This window comes from Cupressus sempervirens, chromosome 4 (assembly GCF_028749045.1).
Source record: "Cupressus sempervirens isolate cs-2001-9-10 chromosome 4, ASM2874904v1, whole genome shotgun sequence".
Classification (NCBI taxonomy): domain Eukaryota; kingdom Viridiplantae; phylum Streptophyta; class Pinopsida; order Cupressales; family Cupressaceae; genus Cupressus; species Cupressus sempervirens.
In genome coordinates this window covers 721,509,176-721,520,494 of record NC_143121.1, presented here as the reverse complement: position 1 = coordinate 721,520,494, position 11,319 = coordinate 721,509,176, and positions in this window count along the sequence as shown.

Below are 11,319 nucleotides of genomic sequence, written 5' to 3'. Positions count from 1 at the left end.
ACTAAGCAGATACATCATCTAGAAATAAGTTCATTATGTGGTGTATTTAACATGATAATGTCATATAGCTTAGATTATCAGTTCTTTGAGTTGTAAATGGTTGAAAATATTGTGACCCTATTGTCAATCATGGCACCTATCACTTCCTTTTCATGTGTGCCATTTGAATTCAAGGATATATATTTCATAACTAATGATGGACCATGAGTAAGTCATACCTAAACTTAAGGTCATGTAAACATGGACCAAAAGTAGTTATAGAGGCTACCTATTTATATTTGGTGGCAATCTCTTGTAATATGATAATGAATACTTATCACACTATTGAATAGTATTGATAGTTTTTTTTTTTAAAGTTAAATAAATATTATAGTCTATTTTATTTCACTAGCACTAAATGTTAGAGTAAATAATTAATAATTAATTATTTATTCTATTGCTTAAGCTTACTTAGGTCATGCATTTATTTAATATTTCATATTTAATGCATGTGGTGGTTAGTTGTTGACAACACGGGAGTTTGTTCCCTTCTAGTTGTCACACTTATCTTCTACCACCTTCCAGCTTGTTCTACAAGCTTCCATGAGCTCTTTATATTCGGGCTCTCTCTCATTGTAACATGACACATTATAATCACATCACATTATTGTAAATACATTTCTTCTTGTGTTTGCATTATGATGGCTCTCATGTCCGTTTAGGGTTTTTGCCCGTGCTCCATGCTCCTCCCCTTCTATAGCTTCTCTTTGACAGGTTTCGCATGCAGGTGATCTTGGCGTCTTCGGAGTTGGCTTTCCTCAACTCCAACATGGTATCAGAGCCTTCCTGCTGCTGCTTCGTTGAAGAAATTTTGAAGCCGTGATTTGGAGTCACAAACCCTAGTTTGTTTATGCAATTTTTCTTCAAATTAGGGGATCAGCATTTTTTTGGAGCACTTTTAGCCCAAACGGACATCACCATTGGATCCAAAAGGCCGTTTGCAGTCAGGATTCATATAAAACTTATCAATTTTGGAGACAGAGCTCCGGGAGGCAAATTTTTTTTGGATGCAGGCACTGCCGTACAGACTGTACGGACGATTTTGAGCGAAAAAAATTTAAAAAAAAAACAATTTCGGGCACGCCGCCGCCGCGCCACCACGGGGCCGCCACCGCGCCGCCTGCGCGCAGCTCGTAGCGGCCGCAGCAGGCAGCGCCGCCCGCGCTCCGCAATGGCCCGGCCGCCTCCCGGCCGCCGCCCTCCGCCGGCGGCTCATCCTGCATCCGCCACCTCCGCTGGTAGCTCTGCCGCCTGCGGCCACCTCCTCCCAGCTCCGCCGCCCGCCCACTGCCTCCGCCCGACACCTCTGTTACCAGCACTGTCAGCCAAATCAGCCACTGCAGAGGTGACACGTGGCATGGGCGCCACGTGGCACCTTGCCACGTGGACCCGCCACGTCACCCCTGCCACGTCAACAACGTCTCATCCGTACTGCCACATGGCAATGCCACGTGGCACTATTTTTGCTACGACGGCTGACGGGCCATCAATTTAAATCTCAGGGCCTGCTGACGTCAGCATGACGTCATACCTATGTCATCATCCCTGCTTGCACTCTCCTTCAAGTTCTCTTTTGGACCTACTTGTGGTTTTTTGGCCATAACTCTTGCATACGGAGGTATTTTTCCGATCCGAAAGAAGTGCCGAAAAGCTGGTTTTGAGACGGAGATTTTGGTGTAGGTATTTTTAAGTTTTGATGCTTTTTTATTGCCTATTTTTTTTGTTGAAGTATGAAGTCCTATTTTTGACTCCAGCATGCATATCTTTTGCATCCCATGCTTGTTTTTTGAAAACTTTATATTTTTGGAAAGATGGTTCTGTGTACTCTTCAGAAAAGTAGTCCTTTTTCTTTGTTTTCGACCTCTTCTCTTTCTATCATAGTTTTGGCGTTCTTGCTCTATGGTGGATATTTTGAGTGTTTTAGGCCTGAGGATCGTTTTCCTGGCATGGTTTGCTTTCTTTTCGGCTGTACTTTCTTTTGGTTTAGCTCTTTTTCAGTTCTGATCATTGTAGCTATCTTTTTGAAGCATTTTTCATTTTTGCACTGAGATAAAGTGTCACTTTTGTATTTCGGGAGTCATGAACGTTGTTTTGAGTCAGGTGTACTTGCACTATTTTCATAAAGCACCATGGGGGGGATTATTGTTTGTTGTTTTAGGCATTCTCCCTTTGTCAAGTGAGTGTCCCTTCCATGACATTAGCCCATGCAGAGTCAGTTAGACCGTGTCTTTATCGGTGTCTGTACTTCTTTTCCTCTCTCCTCGTTCTTGGTTCATTTGCAGGAGATTTTGGCTCACCTTCTCAGTTGCCTGTCATCACACCCCGTCTACATTAAGGGGGGGTTATGTTGTGTTCTAATGAATCCATGGTTTGATGGTTCGATAGTGTGAACTATGTATTCAGTGGTTGATCCTATATACAAGGCGATTGCAGTGGCTGGCTACCTATGCATTTCGGTGAGATGGATCATCTACCATATAGACATGCTCAGTTCGTGCCTTCTTCTTCCATGGAGGTTTCTTCAGATCAGCAGTTTGGCAGATTTGCGATTCTTCATGCTTCAGTGATGCTGCTTCTTCATGATCACTCTTTGTTCCTGTTTTAGGGGACAATTTCCCTAGTTGGAGACTTCTTCAGCTCTTCACTGGGTTCTTACCTCTTTTTAGGGGAGGGTTTTTCCCATGTGGTTTTCTCTCTTTCCCTGCTTACAGAGGTTTCATCTTCTTGCATTGTACTTGGGTACCTAACATGGCCTCGTTGCCGGGACCCATTATGCATTTCATCTTTGTTTTGTGAGCTTAAGGCATTTCCCTAAGTTGCACTTAAGGGGGGGTGTTAGAGTAAATAATTAATTATTAATTATTTATTCTATTGCTTAAGCTTACTTAGGTCATGAATTTATTTAATATTTCATATTTAATGCATGTGGTGGTTAGTTGTTGACAACACGGGAGTTTGTTCCCTTCTAGTTGTCACACTTATCTTCTACCACCTTCCAGCTTGTTCTACAAGCTTCCATGAGCTCTTTATATTCGGGCTCTCTCTCATTGTAACATAACACATTATAATCACATCACATTATTGTAAATACATTTCTTCTTGTGTTTGCATTATGATGGCTCTCATGTCCATTTAGGGTTTTTGCCCGTGCTCCATGCTCCTCCCCTTCTATAGCTTCTCTTTGACAGGTTTCACATGCAGGTGATCTTGGCGTCTTCGAAGTTGGCTTTCCTCAACTCCAACACTAAAGAGGTGCCATTGATTTGTGTTTTATGACCTACCAATAGTAAATTAATTTTGAAGTATTTCATCCTCTAATATTGATCAAAATTTCATGTATGTTACAATCATGCAAATAATTTTTGAGTTTCCTTCTAGTTTGGATAAGCTCAATGGTAGACATGATATGTTGGTATCATGAGGGGTATTAAATTATGTTGGAAATTGCTCAAATTGATTTTAGACAATATTTTTATTATAGAAAATATTGGATATGAGAGTTTTTAAATGATATTTGCAATATGAGTACCATTTGGGAATTTTCACACATATACTCCAACCTAGAAGGAGGGGAAGTTCAGATTTTGTTAGCTAGCATCTCATGAAGTTTCTCTCTACAAACTTTGGAGACCTATAGATCTCCATGGAAATTGTTAAATCTAAAAAAATTAGTTTTGAAGATGAAAATGAAAAATCCTCATTTTATAAATTAGGTATAGTCACCAAAATGTCTTTCATTTCCTATAAAGAAACTCAACATATCTGCATTACAATTCAAGAACATTAGAGTTGGACATACACATAAGAAAATGGAAGGAGGATTGTGTGATAGGTTTAACAATAGTATTTTATATTTGTAAAGCATGGGAAACATGGAACAAGTATGTACATACTTCAACACATTCTATTTAAATCTTATCTACAAAAATTTGATGGTAGAAATAAAAAGCCTAAAATGAATGTAGAAAATCAAGTAAATGCAAATGGGTAGGTGTAAAATCCATTTCCCCCAACCTCATCCATTATCCTCCTTACATAGGGAAGGCTCAAATTTGTGAATGATGCTTAGGAAATTAAAAATTTACAAGATAACAATTTGGTCAATCTAATCAAAATTAGGAATATTGTAAAATGTATTTAGGAAAATATGCCCTCCACATGGTCTTTTTGTTCATAAGAAGTTCTACTTCATGATTAAATTTCTTTGGGGGGTGATATTTCCTTTTAATATATCTCAAATAGCATGTCCTTTCTCTAGATGGAAATGTGATATAGTGGCCAAACAAAGGGATTTTAAGGGTTCAACACATAAGGAAAACTAGAAAATTTCTATCCACTTCACAAACCTTTCCTTTCATGGGGTATGTCTGCAGGCAATCAATGTAGGATTTGGCCACCTAGAATGCTACCTATGTCACTCATCCCTTCAAGGTCAAGGAAGAATTGAGGGATGGAAAAAGAGGCTCTCATTTAATTTTGGTCATGGTTCAAATTATGCCTTAAGCAGTTGCAAATGAGCTTGAGAATGATTTTTTAGAGGAGGAAGTAAGAAAGCATGATTTAATTACCCAAATTAGTATCTAATTCAAAAAAAAAAATTCTAATGGTCGAATTTCTTTGTTGGGTTTCTCCCCATAAGCACAAACTAACATATATAAAAACACAAAAATGAATCTTGAATTACTAAATACATGACCATAAAAGTAGAAACAACACCATAGATGATCTAGATGTTCATGATGATGAAAAATCTAAAGACAAAGGCTCAAGGTCTTAGCCATTACAATTTATGGTTGAAAAGCTTACTATTGTTATAATAGCATTAACAATTATTAAAAACCCTAAATCTAAAAAAAGTTTAATGCATCAATTAATTTGGGTATGTAACAATAAAAATTAATAGAGATCAAAGATGTACCTCACAACATACCCCCACCAAATTTAACACTTCTCAATATCAATCTTCAAAATCATCATCTCTATCTTTTCGGTGCCCATAATGAGGAGGAATAAAGAAATAGGTAATTAATGTCACTTTCGAAGTCTAATGTAGCTCCTTACTGTGTAATTACTACATCTGGGTGCTCTTTTTTTATTAAAGAAAATTTGTTCTCAACCAATAAAAAATAAGAATTTATATTTCCTATTCAAATCTTAGAATTTCACAATATATTATTAAAATTTAACAAAAACATCAGTTCTCTAACAATCACACTTTAGGGAAAATCTCCCATGCCTATAGAAATGATATGATAATTGTATACACTTTTTCTTTATGATTTGATTTGTTCACATTTCTTTTTCTATTCTCATATTTTATGATCATATAATAATATAGAACAAGAAATGAAAATAAAGTGTGAAAGTAAAATTAGCATATAATTTATTTTATAATCATATATAATAATAATATTTTACACTAAGAAATGTTAGTTTATGAATATCAAAAAATAGTTTCTACATTATTGATTATAGTATTGTATTGAAGAAATACATAATTAAGTATAAAAAATTTAAGATGAAAAATGAATTACAATAATAGAGGAAATATAATTTGAATTTTAATGTTATATTTACTAAATAAAAAAACTTTGTTTTATTAATAATAATAAAATATTAAAACTAATTTATATTCATTAAGTAAAATTTTCCATAAAATTTTAAGAGCAAAAGTAAAACTATATTATCAAATTATATCTGAAATAAAGAAAATTTATTGAAAATTGTACACATTAGAGAGTTTCTAAATTAAATTTGATTTATTTTTTAAGGTTTTTAATTTAGATTTGATTTGTTTGAAATAATTTTTTAAAGAAAATAATTACATTTGTATAAATATATTTTTAGGAATATTTTAATTTGTATATATTACATTGTCAATTGCATCCATAAATATAAGTTCACAAACCATACAATTGAAAAAATAATAGATGTGTTTGTAATCCTCTAAACATAAAAGTTACCATTTAGAAATATGGATGAAAGGAAGTAAGATTGTTTATGTAGTAATATGTACTAGTTTATGATTTTATCTTTGCTAATCTAAACACTAACACTTCTATAAATCATTACTTTTAAAGGTTGAAACAAGCTAATATTTAAAAAGTGGCCTATGATGTGCTTATAGATTGAGCAAATTCATGGAGGGAGCATGCAATAGATTTGCAAGATCTTCATGAGTCTCACAAATGTATTACAACCATCCTAGTTCTGCTAGATTATTTAAGCTAACATACAAGATAATACAAGTTAAATGATAAAAAAAACCTAAATGTCTCAAAGACAATTAAATGTTAAACTAGTAGCCTAAGAATAACATGAATATGCAATCCTTTTAAATTAGGGTGAGGCCTCATTTTATAGGTTGTAGAAATGATTGAACAGATGATATGCAATAATAAGAAATGGTAGATATTTAATTGTTTTTGATCTATGTGGTCACTATTTTAGAAGTTTCCCAAAATTGTACATTTAAGTGGTGTTATTTTCTTATATTTTATTTTAGAAATAAAATTTAAAGTGCATATGAGAAAGGGGATTTTGATTATTTAATTAAAAGGATGATGGTTCTTTTAATAAAATAAACTTATGATATAGTGATCAAACCTTAAGATATTATCAATTAATGGATGTTTGATGAAATGATTAAATATTTAATAATTATTTTGATTATATAAAATTGATCAATGCATAATAGAGCCTAATATTTATTTTAATTTAATTATTCAAATTAGAGGAACATCATTTACTAGACCAAAATAGGTGATTTGTCATGCCCAAAATATAGGGCATAAACAAACTTTTTTTTTAATTCTTTTTTAAAAAGTGAAATAATTAAATTCACTAAGTTTGATAAGTTGTTTCATAGTTAAAATATAGGTACAATATAAGGCAGATACGATATCTCCTATCAATACTTTTAAGATTACAAATCAATTTTATAAACATCATGTAGGAACAAATTGATAAATTTAAATGTTCATTTTTGAGTCAATTAATTAAATTAAACAAACTAATTTCAATTGATTAAAAGACCTAACCCTTTATTATTTTTAATTTCTCTTTAAAATATTACATCCTTAGAACAATAGTAAAACATAATTGACAATAAATTTAGGTCCTATTAACTTTAATCAATAATAATAAATCTATTAGACAAAATATCAATTAACAATATGGCTAATTGGTTTAGAATGTCCAACTGAAAAAATAAATATAGAGCTAATTAATCAAAATGTTTAAATAAAAGACTCACTAAAAAATAATGTCTCTCATAATATTACATCTATAATTCATAAACAAACATTTCTAATAAAGATAATAATATAACTAAAATTAAACAACTAAATAATTAAGTAAAAACATTAACACCACTAACTTAAATAATAATCTGCTATAATTAACAACTAAACTTTTAACTAACTCTACTTGTTTTAATCTAAAGAATAAATACTCATTATAATATAATCTTTTAATAATAGAAAATTAAACTAGCTAATATTTTAAAAAACATACTAGCTACATAACTTAACATTAAAACTAGAGTAATTCTTATTCATTAATCTTTACTAAAAATACTAAGTAAAACAAAAAAAACATACTAAAACAATTTCAAATACTAATACAATAAATTAAACTAACTAAACTAACACTAAACTAACATTAGTCTACATTAATAAAATGAAATACAAAACAAACTAATAAAATAAAAACCTAAATTTAAAACCATTCTCACAAACTAATTCTACGTTATACTAACTAAGCTCCCAACTTAATAACTACATCCCTGCACCTAAAACTCCACCTCTCACATGGGCAAGAAACTTTAATAACACGTAGCCCAATTTTTTTGACTTTTTTCACCAAGCCTCATGAGTGGGGGAAGTCAAATGGCCTAGGAGAAATGCATGGCAAGGTGGTTGGGATCACTAAACAACCAGTACACATTTAAAGCTGCCCACACTTAAATCATTGATTTGGCATCAATACCCAAAACTAGGCCCTAGAAATAGGTGCAGACAAAGTTTTGAAAAAAAAAGTTCATTGCTATTGGCTTTAATGCTCCAATACTTCACGTGGGTCAAGTCTGGCTATGCTATTCATTGGGATTTTATGGGGTTTTCCATAATTAAATATTTTAACTTTCTTGTAACTCCAATTTGGCCCTTTTCAAAAATTGATGCCTAGGAATGTGGAGGGTGGGGGGAGTTATGACAAGTTGAATTTCCTTCTTGGCCCTTAATAAGGGATCCATTTCAAATTCTGCAAAACATCACGGTAATTGTGGAGAGAATGAAAACTAGCCAAGAAACAACCAAACATAACATGAAGACAAAATTAGACATTCACTCCCATACTAGGTTTTCACAACAGGATCGACATTGAACCACACTAGGGAGAAGGTGGATTTTTCCAATAGGAGATGTTAGACACAACACCAAAATAGGTGCCATATCGGGGCTATAACTCAAGAACTTCCATTCTTACATTCCAAAACTCATACATGGTTTGTGCTAATGAGTAGGGGCCCACAACACCCTACCCTCTCTCCCTCTTCTCATCCTAAGAAGAGACTCTTCACTATTGGAGTCCAACTGAAGACCTTTCCCCATACATGGCCACTTCTGCCCTATTTGAGGGTGAGTAATGTCAATACACCCATACAATCCCTTTTAAAATTCAAGAACAAAACACAAAGGAACAACATCTAAGAAGACCCATTTCCCATCCCTCCCAACCTATTCAACACACACACACACATACATATGCAATAAAACTGAAACATGAAATGCAACATGAACAAAATGAGTTGAAATATTCCTACCTTCAAAAATTAGGTTATGGAAAATGAATAAGTTTGAGATGAGCTTGCTTTCCTCTCCTTCTCCTTCAATTCTAGAAATCCTTCTAAAACTAGAGGTTGGTTGAACACCCAAAACCCTCTCAAAATTGCCTCTAAATAAGATCCTAAACTCAACCTCAAGATGCAATAACTCCCCCACTTGCCCAAAAGTTCTAGAGGCTTCTAACACAACTACCCCTAAGGCTAACCTCAAGGTGGAGTTAAGGTCATCCAACTCATGATAAAAACTATCAATTTTCGCAATAAAGAAAAAATTGGGTTTTTGAGTGACCATAAAAGTCAACAAAAGGGGCTAGCGTGGTGGGAAATACCCCTGACCCATACCCATAACCCTTGGGTACTTAGATTTCATAATTTTAGGCCTATGGGATAAATTAGGGACCTAACAAAGGCTATGAAAGTTTTAGGACTATTTGACAACCTTTAAAATGTAGTAGAATAGGGGTAATCAATCTTGATTATAAGCTGATTAGCATAAAGGTCACTAACTTAGTCTAACTTAGATTTTTAGGTTACTCGATTAACCCTAACTATCATGCTGCAATGCATATGCAATTTCATGAGTGTCCAGTGACACTATAAAAACACTATTACAAAACGTTAACATTTATTGATGATAGACTGATACATTCATACACCTCACAATACAAATAAACTATGAACAATAGAGTTTTTTAGAAATAGTACATAGGGTTTAGTTTTTTTTCTTTGTTAGATTTCTTGGCTAAAATATCCTGCACACTCATTGCACACATCAGTAGCTCAAGAAAATCACCTGCATATATGTATATAACGTATCAAAGAAATCACATAAATTAAAACATCTATCCTTCAAATAATTTAGCTGTTCATCTTGTTCTACTCATATTTTCAATCATTAAAATTGCATAATCAAAGTGTTAATTCTACATTCACTTACTTCATCAATATACATGTTCATAAAGCTTTAAATGATGAAAACAAATATCTAAAAGTACATCATCACACAACATGAAATAGCATAATATGTTTAGTGTGTCTAATAGTGTCTCAACATACTGAGATATGAGTATCAAAATAATAATGTATCACTATGCTACGATGGATTAGGGTGAGGCCTCACATGATTAAAATAATATTATCAAATGTTAGTATATAATATTAATAATCATTTGTTTACTCATTTTTATTAGGGTGATTGATTATTTGGTCATTTATTAAGTCATATCTATTTGTCTACCTAATTATTTTGTTATAATTTTAGCTAATGATTAGAGTAGTCATTTATTTAGTCATTTATAATTATGAATAGCAAAAATTCAATGGAATTTGATCAACTTCAGTCACATGACCAAAAATTTTAGTCACATGACTAAATTTTTTAGTCATGTAGTTATTTATTTGCCAAATTTCTACTAGTGGCTACTTAACTAACTATGGTGTAGGAATAGTTCACCAATTATGTTATCAATTGTTGTAGGATAAATAGATCTTACTTAGAAATAAACAAGGATATCAAATCTACTCTAAAAGAATATTTCCCTCACCAAGTGGGTGTAGGAGTTGATGAAATCCAACTCCGCAGTCGCCAAGATCACCTACATGCAAATAGCTTGCTGAAGAGAAACCGAAAGAGCAAGAGCATGAAGCAAACAATGCAAGAGGAAATATTTCACAATAGGAAAATGAGATTTCTATGTGAATGGAATGATTTACAATGAGAGAGAGACCATTTAAAAAGGCCTCATGGAAGCTTGTAGAACAAGCTGGAAGGAGGTAGAGGACAAAAACGACAACTCAACACATATCCTCAAAAAGTGGAATATGCTAAAAAAGGAGAAAACTCCCGAGTTGTCAACAACAACCACTACATGCATTAAATACTAAATATGCATTAACCTAAGTAAGCTTAAGTAATAGAATAAATAATTAATAATTAATTATTTACTCTAACACCCCCCCTTAAGTGCAACTTAGGGGAATGCCTTAAGCTCCTAAAACTAAGATGAAATGCATAATGGGTCCCGGCAACGAGGCCATGTTAGGTACCCATGTACAATGCAACCTCTGTAAAATGGAGAAAGAGGGAAAACCCTATGGGAAAAACCCTCCTCCAAAAAAGAGGTAAAAATAACATGCTAAAAAAAACATGAAGTGAAGGAAGGAAGGCCTCAACCAATCCCCCCAAGGACAACTTCCGCCAGAAATGTTTCAAGAGACTCTCTCAAAACCATAAGTAGAACCAGCCCCCCCATGAGAATAGACACCAAGCCCCCCCCATAATGATGGAGCTCCTGTAGAAATGATCGAACCAATGAAACTCCAATTCGAAAGGAACAAAGGCACGAAACAAGGAAATACCTGCGTGAGAGGAGCAATTGGAAAGCCTAGCTGATGTCCAGAAGAGAATGTATGAGGAACCAAAAAGGGAATCCCCA